The sequence below is a fragment of the Callospermophilus lateralis genome, chromosome 4 (assembly GCF_048772815.1).
Source record: "Callospermophilus lateralis isolate mCalLat2 chromosome 4, mCalLat2.hap1, whole genome shotgun sequence".
NCBI lineage: Eukaryota > Metazoa > Chordata > Mammalia > Rodentia > Sciuridae > Callospermophilus > Callospermophilus lateralis.
In genome coordinates, this window is record NC_135308.1 from 30,590,554 (window position 1) to 30,616,208 (window position 25,655).

A 25,655-nucleotide genomic window follows, 5' to 3' on the forward strand; every position below is an offset into this window, starting at 1 on the left:
AGAAAGATGAAGGTGGATCTCATGAAAATCAGTGGGAGATCATTAGAGGAGATGAACCAAGAGGTGGGAGTTAGAGAGGGTGGGGGTAAGTAGTGGGGAGTGATATTGGCCAAATTATGGTTTCATTGTGTGCATATAACACCTATGTAACAACACAAATCCCATAAGTATGTACAATTATAATGCACCAATTAAAATGTGTGAAAAAAGACTTCAAAGTATAAAATTATATTGCATGAAAAAGTTTCTGAAGAAAGTGAAATTAAAATATGGATAAAGAATAAGTAATGCAAATTTTGTGAATTTTAATGACACTGTTATTTATAAATTTCTTTGAATGGATGGTTATATATCAAAAGTATATTATATTTAGATTCTAGCAGATACATTCAAAATAATGATGTGTGCTTTTAAAGCATCAAACTTTCAATTTGCCCCAAATTTCTTATTTTCAACTACTTAAATTATGATAATAATTTAGATTTCAAGATAAAAAAAAATGTGGGAGATATAGAGGCTTTCCAAATACTTTGGAAGTTTAATCAACCTATCATTATCATAGCCAGGGCTTTTTTACAAGAGACCAGTAGTACAAAATCAGGAGTGTGTAGCCTAATAGAAAAAAAGAGTGAAGTTTATCAGCACACAGAATAGCAAGGGCAAAATGAAAATATTTATATTGACAAAAGATACTTTATATTAGAGGCAGTAGAAGAGAAATCAAATGAGTACATGAAACTTTCTTTCAACTCATTGTAGAATGATTGGTTGCAAGTGTGGCATAAAAATTGTGCTCTATATATAGAGCATTCCACTGTCATAAATAAATAAATACATAGATAGATAAATAAAAAAGAAAATGTGCTAGAATTAAAATTGAATCCAGTGGTATTCCATATTAACTTTCTAACTTGGGGCCAGTTACAAAACATCTGAAACTCAGTTTTCTCAAATGTAAATGAGAATCTGTCTTTAGAACTTTTAAAGACTGAATATCAGTACATACTGATCACTCACCAGCTATTAGACTTGATGAATATTTATCAAATTAAAGAAAATTCAAATAATCATGAATACAGACTATTCTTTGTTGTTTCCTATTGAAAGTATACATATTTTTTTCTCAGTGCCATAATTAAAGACTCTTAATAAGGGATTATTTGGAATAGCACTTGCAATCCTGTGTGGACTTTGCTGAGCATCTGGTCATTGGATTAATGCCCAGAAAAAAAAAAAAAAAAAAAACTTGAGTATTCATCATTTCACACACCTAAAACTTTTCAATTATATCATTTGAAAGAAACTTGCACCCTTAAATACTCATGGAAACTGTTATTTGATTTGAGTACCAAAGCATCATGATAGCTGTTAACTAGATACTCTTCAACAATAGTAATATTTTGTTTAAAAAATTTTAATACCCCAAATGATGCTATTTCTTCTATTGAATTCCCAATAAAATAATATTTATTATCATCCTGTAATACTCGGTAACAAATAATTTTATTCATAAAAGCATTTTAAAATACTTAGCTTATTAATTTCTATAAAATTTTTATTTATTTTGGGAATTTTGCAAATATTTCCTTGAAGTAATGGATCCTTAGACATTTAAAATTGTTCATAAACAGCCTCATTAACAGTTTCTGGTATGTAAGAGCCACTCCATACACTTTTTTGAAGTTCATATTAAAAAATGAAAATTATATTAATGGGTATTTAAAGATATAAATGGTTTATATACCACATTTAAATATTACAGCCTTCTGAATTTATATTATTACTCTTATCAATAAATTATGTAACTTCCTATGTTTACTTCTTACATATTAACATCTCTTTCTTTTAATCTGAAAAAACTTCTTTAACATTTCTTAGAGAAAAGATCTGGTGGACATATATTCTTTTAGCTATTATTTGGAAAATTCTTTAGCTCTTCTTTATTTGTGAAATAGCTTTGCTGGGTAAGTATTCTCTGTACCCAAATAACAGATTATTGTTATTTGTTTTCCCCTTAAGTATTCTAGAAATCTCACATCACTCTCTCTGGACTGTAATGTTTCTGCTGAGAAGTTGGCTATTAATAAAACTAGGCCAACCATATATGTTTTATTTGTTTCTTTTCTCTTGTTATGTTGATATTTTATCTTTCACCTCGGTGAGCTTGATTGTGTCTTGGATAAAACTGGTGGAGTTAAATTTCACTAGTTGTCTTTGATCTTGCAATACTGGATATTTTTTCTCTTTCTCCAGGTTTGGAAAATTTTGTTTTTATTCCTTCAATAAACATTTTGGCATTCTCAAGTTTTTCTTAAGCTCCAGTAACCTGATTATTTATGTTTTCAACATTGTTTTAAAGTTCTCATGTTTTTAAAATGTCTCTTCATTTTTTTTTCTGATTTCTCCACTAACTGTGTATTATTAGCCTGCCTTTAAGTTCGTTAATTTTCTTTTATTTTTATTTTTTTTTTTTTTTTGACGATGTCCGGCTATTGACGCCTTTTTATCATATTTTTTAATTTCACTGAGTGTATTTCTCAGTTCAAGAATTTCCATTTGACTTTTTTTTTTTTTTTTAGTTGCTTCCATCTCTTTATTACATTTCTCGGTTAGATTATTGAAATGTTTCTCCGTGTTTTCTTCAAGCTCACTGAGTTTCTTTAAAACACATTTAAAATTTTCTGTTTGAGAGCCTTCCATATTGATTATTGTCTGGCCAACTTCGGGCACTTTGAGTATTGAGCGAGGTCATCATTTCCCGAAAGCTCTTGATGCTTGTTGGCATACAACATTGTCTGGGCATAATAATACTTGACCCTTCTTAATCTGGATTTATGCCTATTTTTACATAAATTCTTTAAAAATATTGATTATTTTCTCCAAGAAAATTTCATCACTAAATGACGTCCAGGAGTCCATGTTTGGTGTGCCTTCACTGTTCTGGTACTAGAGGCAATACTCACCAAGATTTGTCCCAAACACTCTGTTGATAAATTGTTCAGAAAGAAATGAGAGTAAATAGCTTCCACCACCTCTCCCTGAGGCAGTGGTAGATAGGGCTGAATTCCTTATTCACAGTTCTTGGCCTCAGCCAGACACCATAGGCTTCTTCTCAGTTCTAGGCAGATTCATCATGGATGGACCAGCCCCAGGGTCCTACATCACACCTGTGGCCACCAAAGTCAAGCTGTGTCATACCCTGAATCCACATCCCACAAAAACCAGCACAACTTTGGGTTAGATCAGGAATATATATCGCTCATATTATAGACTGGGGCTGCATATGTTACAATGTCACTGGAGCTATTCCAGAGGATCCATTTACAGGCGGGCCTGGGGATAAGGGCCATTAGTGAAGCCAGATTTAAAGGTAGGTACTTAGTGTAGCTAGGTAAATCGGGTCTGATATCCAGTCTAATAAAATGGAGTTCATAAAGAAAATGGAGTCAGATCTGAGCCTAGGAATTGAGAACTACACCTGGGAGATTGAAATGTTAATGTCCCCAAGGCCCAGCCCATTCTAAATAACTGTTAATGAAGCAGCTCCCAGCAAATAGGGAGATCTAATCAAATCACCATAGGCCCTTCCTTCCAGATCACTCCTTCCCTGCCACATAGGCCCACCAGTTTTCCACCTTTTGGCCTTCCCACTTGCATTCCCCCTCACATGCAGGATAGAGGAAAAGAAGCAAGATAAAGGACAAGAATATAGGAGGACAAAAGAAGACCTTAGATATAAAAGGGATAAAAACCTCCCCATCCCATGGATTCCACCTTTCTGATCCCCTTCTTCCTCTAGGGGAAGTCTTCTCTGCTATCCTTTCATAAATTCTTTTACTTTCTACTCTACGCTTGCCTCAGTGTGTTTCTCTGGTGTTAGACTTCAGCACTGGGGAAGCAAGGACTTGTCATAGTAACCAGAGGTATCATTAGCATCTGCCCAAAGTTAGATGTCACCAGCCCATAACTAAGTTCCAAGGCAAAGTCTTGTGCTTACTAGTCTGTCATACCCCAAGTAAATGGGGTATTGCACCACATTTTGCTACTCAAAGTGGAGGTCATGTTGATAAAGGTACCTGGCCACTGGGCTGATGTTAAGTTGGGTCATTTCTGAGCCTCACAGTTATAAGGACCCAGATGGTCTAAAAGGCACAATTAGGCCCACACATGCCAAAACATGAGTCTGTCCCACTGGGGTACAGGTCTGCCTGATGGCAGAGCACTTGTAGAGCCTGTTCCAGTGAGTACAAGCCTTGTGATGGTTGTTCTACCTAAGATTGGGGAATGGGTGGTAGAGACAGTGCCTGGACCGTTCAAGGCTGCTGCCAAACTTAGTTTTACCCCTACACAAGCCTGCATTTCATTCAAGAAAGACACATTTAGTTCTCAGGCCAACCCTGAGGCTGGAATTGATGCATTTGAAACTCAGATTTGAATTGCAGGTACAGAGGTCTCTGCTGCTAGAGCTGAATTAGAGATTCTGTCAATGAACTCTGGCATAATAGATGGGGACTTGAGTTTCTACTGAGTGCTTCCTTTTACCACAGTGGGCCTGTCACTGATTCTGAGACAAAACCATTTTATAATTTCTGTGCCCTTGCTTCCCAAATAGACTCCTGCTCTCTGCTGTGCTGCTGGAGGCTAGGGGAGAGGTAGTGCAGTGAGTCCCTTTGCTGTCTGGCCTGAGGCAGTACCAGCTGCTAACTCTGCAGGTGTTGACCTGGCGGTAGATACATGGGGCTATGCCCAGCACTGAGTTTCACCATGGTGGGCTTGTTACTGAATTTCAAGACTAAGGCCTGCTTTTCCCTTTCTCCCTCAAAAGAGCTTCTCTTTGGTTTGCTGTTTGCATTGGAAGAGGGGTATCACAGTAGTTCTGCTTTCTACTTTCTTCAAAGCATGTTTTCATTTTGTTATGTTAAAAGTAGGCACTAAGGTCTTGCACCTGACTTCCTTAGCTCTTGTGCATGTAGCTTGATACTTGAATACCCATTCAACTTGGTGTGTCAATAGAGAGCACTAGCTGGGGAATCTTACTCAACTGCAATTTGCTCCTAAGATTTTCTTTTTTTTTCTTTTTTTTTTTTTTTTTTTAGTTATTACAAGTGAATGCTATTCTACATTTCATTGCAATAAACTAGTTGTACTAGACCTCAGAGAGCTTTTTCTTCTGGGAGACTTTGACCTGAGAATTATGCTAATGATGAAACCAACTAATTTTTTTGTTTGCTTAAGGTCAAGATCTATACTGATACCTTAGAAATTTGTCCAAGGATCCTTAGTCTGACAATTGGAGATTGTTTTGCATTCTTAAGTGAGTGGCAAAGATATTGAGATAATGTGTATTAAATTAACTAATTATATATTCAAATAAATATTGTTTATTTGCTTTATATTTTGATGAGAAAAAGTTTACCCTTTTTATTTAAAAACTAGGACAGTTCTCCAATAATGATAAAATACTACTTTAACTTATATTTCATAAATGCTCAAATAAATTCACCTTAAATTAGTAAGAAATTAAAAAGAAAACATACTTAAAATCCTTTGTTTAACACTGTAAGGGGAAAAAAGCCAGTGGTTTCTTATTATTATTCATCATTCTTTAAGTAGCACAAATGTAATTCTTTGAAAAAGACTTTCATGGTGAAGCAAACTTCATTGAGTTTAAACACAGAATTAGTATCCTAGGAGTTTAGTAGCTCCAGAAGGGATTCTGGTATCTTCAATCATTCTTATGCTTTTTATTACCAATTTTTACAACCCCCCCAAAAAAGATAACTCCTTTTGTGTTTTTCTTTAACAGTCTCTGTGTCTCTTGACTTATTTGTGTACAATGAACCAAAATGCATTCTGCTGTCATGTATAACTAATCAGAACAAGTAAAAAAAAGTGACAAAATAATCAGTCATACTTTTCAATAGCTTCTAAAACCAAATAGTCAAAGCAAACATTGAAATTAATATTAAGTGATATATTAATAATTAAAATTATAAAGGTTGAAATCTCTCATGCTTCATGTATATGTAAACACTACAGGCATTTTACTAGCACATGATAAACATTCAAATATTAAATAAGTATAGCAAAGCTATATTAATTATCTATTAATATTTTTATATAAGTATACTAATCATTAATAATGTAGTATCTGCAAATAGTATTAATTTATTTATTAAAATTTAGTGACATATGATATCACATGCTAATAGCAATATATTTCCATATTAGCAAACTCAATTGATAAATTTTTTACAGATTATGGAGAAGATATGAAATTCAGAATTGCTTTTTTAACTTGTAAGGTCAGTTTTAGGCAACCACTTCCAGCTGAACTACTGACTCTTTATAAACAATGGTGCAATCCAGTTACAACAAAAAACATGATAGTGACAATTTTTCCTGTTAGTAGACACAGGCAATCTCTTCTTAATTTTATCTGAGAAAATTTACTTTCTGTAAAACCAAAAAAGTTTTTAACAAACTTTGGTCTTTCTCCTGACTGCTTCCTGTGAAGAAGTTTGATGTTGAAGCAATTTTTCCTGATTCCAGTTTTAATTCCATGCAGGAAAAATAACAATTGTTAATTTCTTGTTCAGGAAATGTTTGCTCAAACCACTATATTGCTTGATAGTAAAAAAAAATAATTGCTCTGAATACAGTGACTAACAAAAACTTGGTGTTAATTTTCTTAAAAACTTCCTTTACTACTAGATTTTTCATTTTGATAACAAAATAATCTTCTCTATGCCTAGTTTTAATTTTCATATAATGGATAATTTTAATCATACAGAAGTCTTGGAAGAATTTTACACTAAATACTCATATAATAACCACTTAGATTCCACCATTAATGCCAAAGGTACAGGTTTTACAAGATCTAATTTTGATGAAGTAAAATATGTTTCAGAAATCTATACACTACCATCCACCAAATACTTTGTGCTTCGTAAGCATTAATTGTAATTCAAAACTTGTTTAGCTTTTTTTTTTCTTTTGATGAAAAATTTAGATAAAAATTTAACACATTTGCTAAGTTTGACAAATGAAAACAATAAATAAATAAAGCAATATAATCATTTGAAAAATTTTGTCTTGCTTTATTTTTGAATAAAGAAACCAATTTTCTGACATTTTTCTACCTAGTCTACTCATGTAGATGGAAGCTTACAATATTATTTCTTATAAGGTTTTTCTTACACCACGCAATGCTGACATCCATCGTATTAACTAAAGCATCAGTAGTATTGCTCAGTAGTATTCATTATACCTCAGTTCGTTTATCCTTTCACTTTTTTGTTGTTGTTGTTTATTTACTCAAAGGTGCCTACATAAAGCAAATAGCACTATTATATATCATTAGTTATTTTCAGTTCTAGGAACTGAACCCAGGGCTTCTTGTATGCCAGGCAAGCACTCTAACATTTTTCATGCATGTGTAAATATATATGTGTGTGTGTGTGTGTGTGTGTGTGTGTGTGTGTGAGAGAGAGAGAGAGAGAGAGAGAGGTGTAAATATGTGTGTGTGTGTGTGTGTGTGTGAGAGAGAGAGAGAGAGCGAATGAGTGTGTGTATGTGTGTGTGTGTGTGTGTGTGAGATTTTAGATAAGTACTAAAGATATGAATTTCTGTTAGGCATACCTTCAGTTTTATAGGAAACTGTAAAACTTTCTATCAAGTTGCTTTATATTCTTACCACAAATATATGAGAGTTCTGGTCTCTGCATGTCCTCCTTAACAATTCTTTTAATTTAAGACATTCTGATGACTATTATGTAGGATTCTTAACTGGTTTTGTTATTTTAGATGTTTTATTTTTGTTGTTGTTGTTGTTGTTTTTAATCTCATTTCATTATTTTGTAATAAATTTTGCCCTACATGCCAACTCCTCTTGATATATTAGCATATAAATGACGAAATTCTCATTAGCTGAATTACTACAAAATACTAGTATTCATTAGCTTTATTTCAAAAACTATCTTAACATATATTAAATCCTGTAATCAATGCATTCAGAGTTACATTATTTCTGTCATATTTCACGAGAGAAAGCAACGTTAAAGGTATAAAAATAAAGAATGTAAAAATACAACAAAAATATTTTGTGAATAAAAACATAAAAGAGAAATTTAATGTCTCTGTCAAGAGTTGGGTGAAAAAAAACATGCTTATGGAGGTTTCTCTTCATTAAGGCAATTATAAAAGAATTTTCACACTCAATTTGGATCAATTTTGAGAAGCTGAAAAATTAAAAATTAGAAAGGATGCTACTCACAACGAAAGAGAGTGTGAATAATCACGGTAACAGGCATGATTCAGGGACAGTTATTAACCTCTCAATCTGGAGAAATTTCCTTGTGAAGAACAGGGAATACTTTTACTTTGCACTAACTTATTTCTTTTGCTACAGTTGAGAAACACAATCTTCGAAAGTCATTTTTAAATGATAATACTATGCCATCTACCTAAACAAATTGATACACTAGAGCCCATAGACAAATCTTTACAATAGAATTGAGGACAGATTTTACTACTGTAGTGGATGGCTTCTGGACCAGGAAACACGTACCTTGCTTTTAAATCTTTTATAATGTTCGTTTTCTTGCTCCTAAAGCTAGGGTTTGCCTATTCTTTTCTTAAAATGCTGTTGCCTTTATTGACTCAATGATTACTATCAGATGTCACCTAGACTACTTAACCGTATATCATAATGCCCATTAAAGTATGTGCCTACGAACATATGGAAATAATACTAAATAATGCTGGGCACAGAGCCTCAGTGCACCCATGCATCAGCATAAGCAATAAAGTGTTTTACTGACTAGAGACGTGGTACTTGAAGACAGGGTTACAAAAAGTCCCTTGTGCCCTCTTCAAGAGAATATATCAAATTATTTCATTGGATGCTGTTTCCACGTAAACTAACAAAAGAGGAGACATATCTAAGCTATCCTTCCTTTTACTAATCTGTCATCCTTTCCTCTTTCTCAAGGAGTGGCACAGCTGGGTGCAAGATATAACCACAAATGTCATAAACTGTGAGAGCAGAATTATTTGGTTTACATCACGAGGCTAGATTACTGTTACAGACTATTGAAAAGCACAATGTACTAAAAATCAGCAAAGAGCTGATGAATATGGAAGACATAAATTTAATAACTAAGTATTAGTCAAAGGATTTTTTTAATTCTTATGTGGCATTTCTTTAAAATTCATAGTCACCATTGCAAAATTTTTATAGGCAAATAAATATCTAAATGAGTAGATTTCACCTACATTTAAATATTTAATACCCCCCCCCATAATTCAGAAAGATTCTTCAAGCATGCTCTAAATGTCCTATCTTAATTTGAGAGACAAGGTGCTAAATATCACCCACAATTTCATTGTAATTCTTAAGGTGTATTAAATCATTCATCTTAGCCTTGAATATTAGTAAATAGTAGTGAATAAAAAACAATACCAAGTTACAAAAATAATTTAAAGCACTAATTATTTAAATGGGTATTTTGGTAGTCATTCAAGTTTCGATAGCATATAGATTATTCTATCCCTATGAAGTTAAATGTGACTATATAACTTGCTATGATCGGTGAGTCATGAGAAGTTATTTGGACTATCCCCATATTAAGTTTTTAAGGGTCAAAGGGAGATTTTTCCAAAATTTGCATCCTTTGGCCATAGTGCATTTCCATGTTCCCAGAGTGGTCCCTCCATAAGTCTGGGTCTTGCATGAAGGCATGGAAAAGTATGGAGATTAACCAATACAAGATGCTCACAAAGCAAAAGTCAGATAAGCCTTTGTTTGGGGTTGTTTGTTGCTATAGTATAAACTACTCTGAATTGACTGATGCCAGTAATAGGGTGAGGTCATAATAAAACAGAAGAAAATGTGATGATGCCTTAATGGTCAATTGGAAACCAGGAAAGAAACAGATATTACACCTAGAATGCTGGGTATCTGTAGTGTACAGTAGCAAAGCCTCAGTAAATTGTAGCTTCTATTAACTTGAAAGGAGACCATATGCCAAAAGGATTTTTAGTATCAGAGGAAAAGTCTGCAAATTGAATGTTGATTGACAAGACTTCATTTGGATAATGTAATATTTTTAATTAATTATTTTTATTTATATATGACAGCAGAATGCATTATAATTCTTATTATATATATACACAGTTTTCCATATCTTTGTATGCAAAGTATATTCACACCAATTCGTGTCTTCATACATGTACTTTGGATAATAAAGTCCATCACATTCCACCATAATTTCTAACTCCATGCCCCCCTCCCTTCCACCCCTTCTGCCCTATCTAGAGTTCGTCTATTCCCCCCACGCTCTCCCTTCTCCACTATGAATCAGACTCCTTATATCAGAGAAAACATTCAGCATTTAGTTTTTTGGGATTAGCTAACTTCACTTAGCATTATCTTCTCTAATTCCATCCATTTACCTGCAAATGCCATGATTTTATTCCCTTTTATTGCTGAGTAATATTCCATTGTGTATACATGCCACATTTTTTTTTATCCTTTCAGCTACTGAAGGGCATCTAGGTTGGTTCCACAGTTTAGCTATTGTGAATTGTGCTGCTATAAACATTGAAGTGGCTGTGTCCCTGTAGTATGCTGTTTTTAAGTCCTTTGGTTAAAGACCAAGGAGAGGGATAGCTGGGTCAAATGGTGGTTCCTTTCCCAATTTTCCAAGAGTCATTTGGATAATGTAATATTTTAAACAGAAGAAGATCTGGTTTAAGAGCAGTGATAAAGTAGAATGAAGTGCAGAAATGTGGAGACTTGCAGGATTAAACGGGACTAATATTCCCTAAGAGACAGATGATAGAACCAAAAAGTTAGTAGAGATTCAAGGCCATTTAAAATTCAGCCTTGGGGAGAATTTTTAATCAGGGCCATAATTATCAAACCCATTGTTGAATTTTGTAAATAAGATATCTTAAAGCAGAGACCAAATTATGATTATGATACCTGGCAAATCTTTTCAATTTAAGAGGTAGCCTGGAGAAAGATACAAATATAAATTTAATGAACTGATGCTACCTCCAATTATTCAATTTTTATAAAAGGCAAATCAATAAATATGGCAAATTTAAGAATTCTGTCTAGAGAAAAGCTTTGGATTATAGCTTTAGTACATGAAGCTCAACTGAATAAAATAGATAAGAAGTCATTTTAGCTTTAATAGAATAGTACTAATAAATAAATAAATAGCTCACAAGTTATAACTAAGAAGTGTAGGTCTTCTGGGAAATTCAAAAGACTTTGAAACTTCAGTAGTACAAAAGCAGACTGAAAAAACACCTTACTTAAGGAAAACAGAATCTCTAAAGGTCTATACCATGTTGCCAGTAAAAATAATAAAAAAAAAAAGCATCACTCAATAGGTAGAGAGTTAAGGAACATGGAAAATTAAAGACTGGGAAGTCTTTGTAAAATAAAGATCCACCACCACCAAAGTAAGAGCCTATCTCAACAATGTCCAGTGTGATGTCAGAAATGCAGTGATCTCCCGTGGCACTTCTTTCCAAGAAGATTGTTTATTGTGGTTACACTGTGCCTAGTTCCCTCATTTTATATTGAACATGAGGGCATTCAATTTCTCAGTTTTAGTTATAGATTTCTAGAAGGAAGCAATCATGTGGAGAATGAGTGGTAAAATTATTGGCATAACTCAAGTTCTTGAATGTTTATTTAGACCCAGTGATTGAATGCAATGAATGGATCAACTGTCACAGATTAAGCTAGTTAGAGAAAGAATACACTTACTTTTAGGTGACATAAAAGTCAGATTATGGTAGTTTTTAGTATGCCACCTAATATTCCTGGTTCTCCGGGGCACATATGAGTCTTGATCGTCCCCATTATGTTAAAACTAGGTGAGATCATCTGAATTGTAATGAATATGAAAATTATGAGGCTGAGTTTTAGCTCAGTAAGAGAGTACATGCTTAGTATGCATGAAGACATGAATCCAATCCTCAGCAACAAAGTCGAAAAGAAAAGAGGAGGAGGAGGAGGAGAGGGAGGAGGGGGAGGAGAAAAAGAATTGGCAAGCGCCTTTCGCTTTGGAAAATTTAGGAAACTTTTATGTGTTCTTTATACACTATCACTTGTTATACTTTCTTTTTCTTCTGTAGTGGTCCAAGTGCTATTTGCTTTTCAGCAGAGGTTCAAGAATAATGATCAAAAAGAAGAGAAGCACTCAGCAATTCTGAAATGTTTTCATAGCACACGTGAGAAATATGTTTCTGTTCTTTTACACCACCAAAATTTGGAAGGTTTTGTTACTAGTGCATGACCTAGACTGTCCTGACCAACCATTTTTAAGAAATGATATAGATTGAGTTTCAAGTGCTAGGAGGATAAATTTACCTGAGGTTGTAATATTTGGAATATTTTTATTAAACTGAAATGGTTTTACTGTAGGTCACCTTATAGATATTTGTGAAAAGAAATCACTTTCAGTATATTCCAAAAATGGCATTAATTTTACATGTAATATTGAAGCTTGAGAAAATATAGGTGACTATTTGACTACTGGATTGGTAATAATTAAGCATGTGATCAATGACAGGAAAAAACAATTGGCTGATTTTACTACATAAGTATTAAAAATATTTTACTGTTATATGTAATAAAATTATAAGTAATTTTAATATCTGCAATACATATTACATTGGATTCACATCTTAATGAGTATAAAATGAAGACAAGATAAACACTGTTAGAATCCTGAGCAATAATTAAAATGACAATTTAGGAAGGAAAGAATTTAAATGAACATTAAATACTGAAAAAGTTTGGCTTAACTAGACTTGTAGAAGTCCATGAGAAACAGTGGAATTCCAAATTTCACAAGTAAAAATTAACAAAATCTTCAAAATGATAAAGATATTGTTAGATTGGCATACTCAGACTGGTATGAGTTTTTTATTAGTGAAACAAATTTGATAAATTATACACACACTCACTGGACACAGAATATGTGTGATGATGTTATTTTATTTCTAGACTCATCTATAAAATGTAATTTTTATAAATAATCGCAAACAAAATATTCATTTATCAAAAAAAGTGTTCATTGTTATTGCATACATAATTTTAAACAACTGAAAACAATGTGAAAATCCAAAAGTATTGAATTATTAAGCAATTTATATTTTATTTTCTCCTTCATTATGCAGTCCTTAAAAATTATGTCTATAAAATGTTTCAAAAAGATGTAAAATATTTATATAATAACTTATATGAAAGTAGGATAGATAGTAAACACAAAATATGAAAATATTAACAAAACTTTATTCAAGAAAGGGGATTATAAAAAATTTAATATTATTTTTACAATGAATACTGCCAGAACACTGTCTGTAGGCAAGGAATAGTTTGTTAGGAATTGAAAAATCAAATCAGAAGTCAACATTAATGACTTTCAAAAAAAAAAAAAAAAGAAAGAAAGAAAGAAAGAAAGAAAGAAAGAAAGAAAGGGGAAGAAGAGGGAATCTTTAGCTTTACTTAAAAAGTAATATGGCCATTTTTAATTCTAAACATGAGTGATTATCAATGATAAATAATATAATGTCCATATGATAAAAATAATTATAGAGAAAAACAACTATTAGAAAATAATACATTCTGAAGGCGTGTTATTTTCAAGGACGTATACTTTCCTTGCAAGCTTTTAAATTGTATACATATTTTGCTGTGGAGGTTAATTCCTTGAATGAAATTTAATGTTCATCCTAAAAAATAAATATGCTTTCTTAAGTGATTACAAATCTAATTTAAATGTTTTAACACTTTATTCTTAATCCTATTTACATGTAATCTGAACTGAGAGAGAAATATATACTTTAAAAAATATTGACTTCATCTGTTTCATTCAATTTTAATAAATTAATGTATAACTCAATGAACACAGGATCATTAATATTTTGTTGATTATTCTTAAAATAAATGTACATTGCATCAAAAGGAAAATAAACTTAATTAGCAAAGAAATCAAACAAGTGTTAAGATCACCATTTTTGTCCACAATTTCATGTAAAAATCAATGGAAATTAGTTGAAAAGAAGCATAATAATTATCTAATTATATTAAATTTGAGCTGAGTAGACATAATGAAGCATTTTCTTTATAGAAAAAGTTGTAATAATTTAGGCAGTTATTACTGAAGTTTTAAACTACAGATACTTTTGCAAATTGTAGTGTATAGTCTTATTGCATCAGTTTTAATATTTGCATTAAAAATAACTGGATACCAATCATATTAAAAAGTAAATGAGAGAGAACCTTCTCACCAATTATTTTTCAGTGTCACCACATTTTAAAATTAGAAATGACCTTAACGGTAATGAAATGAGGCTGATGAACTGAGGTTAAATTATTGTCAAGAGTTACATTGCAAATTAGGATCTAAGCTAGGACTTGAATCTAGATTCATGATAGTGTGCTCAATCTGCAAATCTACTAATGTAAAATTTTAAAGGAATAAACGGTACAATTTTCCCAGTTTGATTAGAAATCATGGTGTTTTCCAAAAGTGTGTTGTGCTTGCAATATTGTAAATTTTTAGTAATGTCTATTGAACTGAAGTGAACAAACTACTATAAAAGCTATATTAATATTCAGAATAATTTTGGGGGAAGTCATTGTGAAAATAACATTCTTGATTTAAATAGAGATTTAAAAAAATCTATATATCATCCACAATAAGTGAGGGAAAGGAAGAATAGAAGTTCAGTGGATAGGACAAAGGGGAATAAAGGTAAGGGAGGCAGGTAGAAAAAGGAAAGACAGTGCAATGAATCTTATATAACTTTCCTATATTTCCTGAATATACCACAGTGAATCTCACCATTCGGACCCCTACAAAATCGGGGTCCTAATTAGAATAGGATACATTCCATGCTTCCATAATTATATCAAAATAGATTCTACTGTCATATGTGACTAAAAAGAATTAATAAAATTTTTTAAAAATCTAAATTTTTGCATGGAAATACAGGTGTTCATTTCCTTTAGCATCACTAAACTAACATTAATATAATTAAGTTAAGAAAAGAATATAAATCTAATTAGAAAAGAAAAACTGGTCAAATTTAAAAAATGAAAATTCACTTCTTACATCAACATCTTTGGTAAACTTTGGTGTGGTCTTTTGCAAAATTTTATTTGTATAAATATGTATATGTTTTGTGCTATTATGATATTTAAGTATACTAAAATAAATTTTAATGTTAAATTTTAATTTAAGATGTTAATGATATTTCTTCATTTTTTAAGGAAAGACAACCTAATTTATTACCATGAATAGTGTTTGTGGACTGGATTAAGGTTATCATATTTCCTTGAAAAACTAAAGTCTGTACATAAAACCAAATGCTGTGTCAACCCACATATTGACTACAGTGACTAATAAATATGGAACATTACAAAAAGCATCCAAATAATTTACACTGGACTGTTTATATAATGTTTGTTATCTGGATAAAAATGAATCAAATTTCTTACTGGTAATATATAAAGAGAGAGTTCACTTGGTATTACAGTCTAGATATATGATGTCCACCAAAAAACTCAGGTTGAGCCAATGCAAGAGATTTTAGAAGTGAAATGACTGAAGTATGACAGCCTCAACCTTACCAGTGGAGTAACCTACTGATAAGAATTAAGTGGGATGTGACTGTAGGCAGGTGGGGTGTGATTGAAGTAGTAGGTCACTGGAGACATGCCTTTGGGGTTTATATTTTGTCCCTAGTGAGTGAAGCTCTATCTGTGCTTCTTGCTTTAGATGTCCTGACATGTTTTCCTTCACCACATCTTTCCACCTTGATGTTCTGTTTCCCCTTAGACCCAGAGCAGTAGAATCCCCCGACTAGGGACTGAGGCCTCCGAAACTATGAATGTTGGATTAACTTTTTCTCCTTTAAAATTGTTCTTGTCAGTGTTTATTGTCAAAAGTGGGGTAAAGCTGACTAAAACACTTGGTAAGTAAATACTTGGATGATGAAGGAAACTACATAATTGAACTTGAATCCTGGTTTTGTTACTACTAACTCTGTGACATTTCCAAATCAATTTCTCAAAGTCTCTGTTTCTCTGTTTCCTTATCTATAAAATGGAAATTATAATAGTTTTAAAACTACAGGGTTGTTGGGAAGATTCAATGCCATAAATAAATACTTAGCAACTTTTTGGACATAAAATAAATTCTCAGTAAATTTTATTAGCTATAGTACATAAGTGCCAGTTACAGAAAATATCTGTATTCTAGAAAAAGAACATTAGCATGAAAATGGTATTGGCCAAAATGCAAAAAAAAAAAAAAAAAAGTGACTAATATCCACATACTGGAAGGAAAGAAATAAAAAGTAATATATGGACAATTCCTTTTTTCATGAAGTAACAAGATAAAATAGTTCAAGTGTTCAGTTGATTTAACCTGCTTATTCACACATTCTTCATCCATCTCTCCTTTTAACATCCACAAAAAAATTAACTTAAATTCCAACTATAATTTAAATTAATTTTTCTATAATTTTCCAACATCTTCTCCACACTTTCTTCCTGTATCATCTATCCTATTCTAGGACACCATCAAACCTATCAGCATCCTGTCTCACCTGGAGCAGACATGGCTACATTACATCACTCTAGCCAACTGAGTCTTTACCTCTACTCAGTAGTACTCTCGACACAGGAAACAGGATCAAATTTTCAGCCTGTCCTACCTAGAATATATCAAACACCTTGGCTTAAAAAAAATAACATATTCTTTTAGTTCTAACTTAAAATGGCAAAAAATATGCAGAATGATAATAAAATTATGTGCTATTTTGACAAGTAATTGTAGTTTACTTGGTTTTATTGATTGTTGTTTTGACAGGTAATGAGTTGTAGTTCACTAGGTTTCATTGATTGTTGTTTGACAAGTAAATTAGTTACAGTTTATAAGGTTTTAGTCATAGTTCACTTTAAACACATATAAAAATAATAATGGGTATGTCAGACATTTATTAAAATACATTTATTGTCACCAAAATTTCAAAAATAGAAAAAGCTAAGGTAACCCTGTGTTTATGTGGGACTTTTTATGTAGAATATAGTTTTGATTGTCTCCCTTCAAAAACTAAAAATGGAACAAATCCACTGAAGGACATTTTGGTTTAAGATGTATAGTGAATCAGAAATCAATTTGTGCTGGTTTGCAATATGGACAAGGAAAATGTTATGGTTTTTATTATTACCAACTCTAATTCCTAAGGGGATAATACATTTGAATCAATTTTAGGAAGAAATGAATCTTTTAGAAGTCAACCGCCATTCTTGGAGGAGATGCATTGAATTGAAGCAGGTCAGCCTCTGGTGAGTAGGAGTGGGAGAACTGGAATCAGAGGGTGCAGGGAATTCAGCCAGGAAACTGCTGCCTGCACAAATGGATGTTCAGGTGACACTGTGAATTCCATCTCAAATCTAACGATAACCCCAGGTTAAGTAATTTACTCACAGTGACAGAGCTCGGAAATGTCAGGAAAAGGAAGAGAACTGGCAGGGGTGTGACCACAGATGGTGTCTGGTGGTCAAGCAACCACCATGAAATACTATCTTTTAGTAGTGACAAATAACCTGCCCACATTCAGCTAAGATAGGCAGCTGACGATACTTTTAAAAATTTAATTTCTTTCAATTCCTCCCTCCTTTATACTGGCCATTGTATTTATTACTTAAAGAATTTGGTATAAAGTGAGCTCAATTTGGTCAATGCCAACAGGTGGTTTAAGGAAATTGAAGTAGGCTGTCCCAGAAAGTATTCTACAACAAAGGCTAAAATGCAATTGAATCTTTTCCCAATATATGATGTTCATTAAAAACTGCCACTGTTTCGCTTTTAAAATATAAACTCTGGAGACTTTTTCCCCTTTAATTTACCACATAATGCCACATGCAGACTACAAAGGAAAGTGCCTTACAGATTGCAATAAGCAGCCACTTAGAAGCTCAGTGAAAGATCATACAGTTGCTAGTGGACAAAGTGCTTAACTCCATTAGTGCCATAGGCTGATTAAATCACCCACATTACATTTCAACGGTGTTTCAGCCAATTAAGCCAGCTCAATTCATCTCTTCTTTCTGGGGTCATAAAGACATTAGAAACAAATTTACGATCAGGCCTGTTAGTGAAATGACTTGTAGAGTTGTTTTTAAATCAGGGCGGCTAAATTAATAATAATAAAAAAGTTCAAAATTATCTGAAACAAGTATTTTTTAATATTCAAAGTCATCACGATATTGCCTTAATTACGTTCAGAAATGCTTTTTCCTTTCTTTCCCTAAGCAGACTTAGGAAGCAGTGAACTGAGCAAACCAGTCAGCTGGAACAGAGGAAGAAATAAGCGGAATTCATTTTCAGTCAGGTGACCCCATTGTGGAACTATCTTCTTGCAGCATTCAGTTCCCCTGAATGATAATTCCACCAAGCAGTGCACAGGAGAGGGTAGATTTAATCCCTGAAGTAATGTGTATCTAGTGAATGCTGTTTAGCCGATTAGGTTGTGCAATTTCTAAAACTACAGATACTGCTTTTGATACTCTTTGCCTGATTCATCAAGCTCCCCACAAAACACCATCTATCATCAGATCTTTGACCAAAATGAAAACAAAGAGCTCATCAGGTATGGGGAAAATAAATTTATGTAGATTGATAGCAGCAAATGCTCCATGAATAAATAGATTCCTACTTCATTATGCTAAAAAAGAACCCTTTTATTGTTCATGATACCATTTATAAAGGATTGAAAGATATTTTGACTAATTTTACTGAGATAATCTTTCAGACAAAATTTCTCTTTTTCTAAAATAAACTCACTAAAAGAAATTTTAAAATGGTAAATTTGGGGTCAACCACTAGAGCTACTTCTCATTTATCATAAATGATCTCTAGATTCAAGACTCATCTTTGATGGTCTTAAAATCCATTTGTTCAGTAATTAGTTAAGAGTGTAATCTGTCTACTTAGAAGAGACATATAAATAATGGCTTATAAAAAACAGAATTCAGGATTTGTTTTGTTTTTCTTCTTGTTTTATGTAACAATTGACAGTAGATTCAAGTCTAGTGTGATGACTGTGTTAGAAAAATATATTCTATGACCAAACTTCTTACATTTCACTACTTCATTATTCCTATGGTGTTTCTCTCCAAGCCTTATCCGAGATCATAAAATCTGCATTTCATCCAGAAGAAAGTCAAGAAAAAAAAAAAAAGAAAAAAAGCAACTTTTTACACTTAAGAACACAGTCTATAAAGTATATTTTTCACATGCATTCATGCCATTTATGTAACAGTCATAGGAATATACCTGGCTGCAAATACCTGGCTTCCAAGGCAGATAGATAATGGGACACTTTTTCTCTTTTCATAGAAGACTGAGAGAATATATACTATACATAAACACACACACACACACACACACATACATATGGAGTCCACTAACAGACTCTGCAACAGATGGCAAATGCAATAACCTTAAGTAGGTAAGTAACAAGAAAAGATCCTTCAGGAAATTAGAGAAGGAAGATTTCACATAGTATAGTATATGTGGCTTTATTTCTGTCCTAGTCTCTAGTTATGAGGTGTTGAAAAGAGCATCTGCTGATAAAGCTGCAATCTGCAGTGCTCCATAGACTAACCACCAACAAATGCAAACTGACACTTCTGAAATGGATTAGTGTGCATATCAACAATCTCCTAATGGCTTTCATCCTTTCTATCACATTTGACCTTGCCTTTTGGAGGCATTTGATAAGTGATTAATTATTCATCCTAGAACTTGATCCTTGAACAACTAAACTACTTCCCGGAAGCAAATATGGATGTGTATTAGAGCATCAGAATCTATGAATTATTCATTGATTGTATGCCTTATATTTGCCTAGTGTGGTCCAATCTCTAAGTTAGGCAGTCTGTGAAATATAAAAATAATGGAATGCATGGTCTCTGACCTCAAAGGGGTTTCTACCAGAACGAAACAAATATTAACAGAATGTGTGGACTGAGTTGTTATAATCGACTGTATTAATGTCCATCTTCAGGGATTCCGTTCAGTGCTGTGAGCCTCACCTAATTTACAACCTATCTCTAGAGAAATGGTAGAAAAAAAAAAAGAGGATTCAAAACAAAGGAAACAAACAAAAGACCAGCCTAAATCTGAAACTGAACATCAATGAAAATTTTGGTGGTATTAAAGGAAAAAGAAAAACCACAAGACCCAAATTTTGGATTGATTATAATTTGTTGTCATTAACATACAGGAAGAAGTGGAGTAGCATATATAAGCTCAGATGTGAGTACCTCAATGAATTCCAAACAGCAAGTAGAAAATCTATATAACATCCTAGAAGTAGAAGAGGGAGAAGCACTGGGGTAAGGGAAATGGAAACTTAGAGACATTCATATCTCAGTGAGGAGAACAGAGTTAAAACCCTGAGCAATTGATCAGTCAGTTCCAAATCAAGGAAGAAGGGGAAGGGAAGTCTTTGTATTTTCTGAATATGGAACATTTTGTTTCATTGAAAGTTGTAGAATGTATTCTCAGATAGATAGGTCTTTTATAGGTTGGAGTTAATCAGCCAATTCCTTTGAAGTTACAGATGTTCTTTTACATACATATTAAGAAGATGGCATGTGTATATTTTTGATAACTAGTTTTCTCTGTGGCCAAGTGTTAGAAGCTGGTCCTACCATGATACAGAAATATCTCATGTCCAAACGGCAATTCTAGCAGGAAGTAGGATTAGCAGGATCTTTATTATTCTTTTTGTGCCTTCTTCAGAGTCACTCATTTTGTGGATTGCTTTATACGCAATATTTGGCATGAATCCTGGTATACCTAGCTCTCCAACGACTTTAAGAGAGAGGTTGGCTAGGTCACACACTGGGTGTGTGTAATGTTTGAGGATGGCCTTTAGGACAGACCTAGTAACTAGCACTATCAGACAGGGCTGGTCATTTTGAGAGAGAAGATGTATGGTGGGGGTGCCGAGGAAGTTAAACATTAAAAGTGATTATAAAATTAGAAAAATTAGCTCAATAACTTCTCAAGTCTATGCCCAAGTTTTAACCTGCTTCCCCATGTGATCCTTGGAGACTTGTTTTGGTCCTCAGTTAGTCTGTGGAAAATATTTAGGGTAACCTTTTCCCCTCTCAAAGCCAAAGCTACTAGAGAGATACAAAAACAATAATACTTGATTACGATTTAGTTACGTCAAAAGATTATTATTTTAAGTATATAAAATTTAAAAATTTTTCTTTAAAGACTTGTAAAATATTTAGTCTCACTTTTTAATGTTTAGTTAATTGAACATCTGTTCATTTTTAAACTGTGCTAACAGTTTACTTTTTAAAGTATTGAACTTTACTAAAACAACAAACAAAACCCTGGGACCAACATTTAATTTTAAGTGATCACATGTCAAAACTGTGTTTAATTCTTTAGAAAAGAAACAATACGTATGATCAAGCTATTTCAAAAAAGGTATAGGAAATAAAGAAGAATATATAATCACTATAAGGAAGAAACAGGATTAAGAATGTAAAATTACATGCAAAAAGCAACACAACTAGAACTGTATAGTGATATTTTTCTCTTGGACAGACACCACTTGCATGCCCATAAAACAAGATTCATTTACACTGCTTTTGGACAAGAATACGCAGTATTGCTATTTTTGACCTCTAACCTTAGAAAACTATAAAATGCCTTAACCAATAGTAAATAATAAGTAATCAAAAGCTATATACTTATAGAGAATGAGACAATACTTGGATCAGCTTATTGGGCAATGATACCAAATGATAGTTGTTCCTTTACCTGTATGGGCAGCAGAATATCTTAGTTGATATACCTTGTACCATGGCCATCAAATCAAAAGTCATATAGTGTCATACCAAAAGATGGTTTCCATTTCAAGATTTTGATAGAAACCTAGGATCGTTTAATATGCTTAATATGCTTTAGTACATCAGGGATTTTGTAGTAGTAGTAGTAGTAGTAGTAGTAGTAGTGATATTTGTTCTTACATTACATGCTTAGCAGACCAAACACCAGAAATTCATTTCCAAGAAATTTTATCTGCTATATCAATAAATGTAATTGACCTAATCCCTCCAAAATTTGCTAAGTCATTTAAATGATAGAAAGTAACTGATCCCACTATCTATAATGCTAGAACATTGTTAGTTATGAAGTTATACCAGGTCACTCAACTAAGAGGGTTTTCCAGGTATTGATTTCAACTTCCAATCCTTAATGATGTGTATTTCACACCAAATTAAATAAAATTATTCTCAAAAAAATTCAAAAGCTATTCAACCAATAGATTCAATAAGTTGTATTCTGATTTTTAAAATGGAGGGCTGATACTTATTATATTTCTTACTATAGTTCCAGTGAAAGTGAAAATATTCAATAAAAGTACATTCATTCTGACTTCCCCAAAAATCCATCAAGAGAAAAAAAAACACATAAGCTTCAAAATAACATCAACATTATTTCTAACAAAAACTGTAATTAATTCTTAGGTCACTCATGCTTACATACCTGATTTTTGTTCAAATGCTCCATATTCTATTTTCATGATATCTTTTATATCTGGATAAAAATAAGTTCTGAAATTGTTGATTTAGTCTCATGCTGAACCCCGAAATTTGTCTATGTGATATTAGCTCAGAAGCTTGTATGACCAGTCTTTGCTTGAAGTTATCAGTTGATAAGACTACCTGGTATACTTCTATCCGTGTAGCTCTGAGTCTGACCTTTGTAGCAGAAAAAAAAAAATTCTAGCCTGTAGCTTTTAGCAGAGCCCTTTGGAAAGCATAAGAGAACAGAAGTCACCTATAGATGATAGTACTGAAAGGTTGTGTTCAATCTATGACAAAAATCAAAAATATCAAAAATAAGAAAATAGATTTAATACTATAGATACAAGAAATGACAGGTTCAAAAAGAATTTGTTGGTATTTTGTGGAACGATTGAGAAAAATTTCATGGGCACAATGGTACCACTAAATATTTAGGGCCTTCCTCTAGTATATGTCATCTCAATAGCATACTTGGAGTAATGATGATTTACCTGAATAAAATTAATTTAAGAAACAGTAAGCTTCCTGTTTAATACAATTGCTCATTTCCACAAGCCACTTGAACTTCTGAGCTAGGTGAGAATTATATAGAATATGTAAAAAATAATTCTAGCATTCTTTTTATTTAATATAGAAAAAATTATTTTTCTAGACACCTGCCTAGAAATCTTAAAGAAAGTTAAAATGTAAAAGGCATCTTGACTTTGTTTTTAATTTAGGGATTCTTTTAGAAGACTAAACCATTTGATTTATTAGGGGATAGGAAGTAATGTGATTAAAATAAGTTCTTGAAAATAAAATGAAAAATTGTAACTTGCTGCCTATAACTAAGAGAGCATAACATTTAAGATTGAAAATATAAGAAAGTACTACAATAATAATGAATTTGAGTTTTTGAAAAAATAAGAAACTTTTGCCTGTTTTTTATTATAATTTTTAATTTTAAATAATCAAAGCTATAAAAGAGCCAGCATAAAGCATAGGGAGTTGCTCTGGTGAGATGAAAAATACCCGTTAACTGGAAAGATCACAAAAAGAGAACAGGACAACTTTACAGCCTTTTATTATGAGCAGGCTGCATATTCAAAGACTCATTTATCATTTTAATAGGAATAAAACAAATTTTAATCTTTCATTTTTATGATTTGTAGCATTAAGTATTCACATACTCCTTTTTAATGAAAATACCTATCAAAATTGAACAAATGTGCTAAAATTTAGCCTGACCTATTAAGTCTTTTTAGACTGATTACTTGTCATTATTATAAACTGAGGCAAATGAAGTTTCCTGTCTGCAAATTTTCTACAACCTTCTATTTCCATTCAAATTTTATTTTTATTATCATTCTCACATATGCAATAAGAATACATTTATCTTTAAGACATTATTATTCTTCCATAAAGATACATTCTTTACTCTGCTTACATAACCATATTTATGTATAGCTCCAATACAATCTAACTTACTCATATTAATTTAACTTTCAACCACAGTCTTATTTTACTAGGAGTTTGTTAATTGATAACTATCTCTAATATACTAGAACTTTAGAGACCAGCAAATCTCATAAACAGATAGATAATAACAACCTACAGCCATATACATTCCAGTCATACCTCTTTAAGCAGGAAAATTAAATTTTTAAAAAATAAATAATTAAATCACATTTGCTTAACTAAACCTGAAGTATAGCTATTGTATAACATACCGAATGTTATGGTTTGGATGTGAGGTGTCCCCCAAAGCCATGTGAGAAGATGCAAAAAGGTTCAGAGGAGAAATGACTGGGTTGTAAGAGTCTTAACCCAATCAGTGAATTAATCCCCTGATGGAATTAACTGAGTGGTAACTGAAGTGGTAGGGTGTGGCTTTGAGATTATATATATATATATATATATATATATATATATATATACCATACATCATACATACACACACACACACACACACACACATACATACATATTTGTATCTGGAGAATGGACTCTCTCTGCTTCTTGATCATTATGATGTGAGCTGCTTCCCCCTGCCACACTCTCTCACCATGAGGTTCAGCCTCACCTCAAGCCCCATGAAATGAAGGTCTTCTATGGAGTAAAACCTCTGAAACTTTGAGCCCACTAATAAACTTTTCCTCCTCTCTATAGTTTTGCTGGTTGGGTCCTTTAGTCACAGCATCAAAAAAGCTGAGGAAAACACCAAAGAAAAAACATATAATATTTAAGATTACATATGCATGTGTGCTTGTTTTTCTGTGTGTGTGTGTGTGTGTGTGAGATGCTTAGTAACCAATGTTTTAGTGTTAGATCTTAAAAATTATCTGGGTAGTCATAATTTATTCATCTTTTAACTGTTATTATCAACAAAATATTATAAATCTGTCAGAGGGTCTTAGAAATTTAAGGTGACACATATCAAAACTCTTGACAGTGAAAAGAATTTGAGAATCATAATTCAAATTATATTAAACACAAATTTTCATTTTTCTTAATTGTAAGCCTTGTATGGAGGCATCATTAGCTTATCTGGTCAGTGAAACATAAGAATTTTAGATTCTTTTGTCATAAAATAATTTCATTTTAAAAATATAAAGTGCATTTGTTCACTGTCTGACATAGATTAAACCAGGTATTTCTCCAGAGATTTATTTTGTTGTTATAAACATGGGGTGTATATGTGTATTTGTGTGTGTGTGTGTTTTCTTGTTGGTTTTATCACTTGTTCTCAACAAGTTGATTATGATATTACTTGGTACAATTATTTGTTTTTGTACTCCTGTAGTTTTTACTGTTTCATAGGTCTCTAGATTTAAGGTTTTGATCAAATTTAAATTATTTTCAGATATGTTTTCTTCATGTATATTTTTTGCCCCTGCCCTTTTTTGGAAGACTTTACTTATATGTGTGTGATGTCCCCTACATCATAGGGACTAATAGGGAGGTTCTCTTCATTTTCTGTCATTCATGCTTCTTACTTTCTCTGTGCTTCATTTTGAAT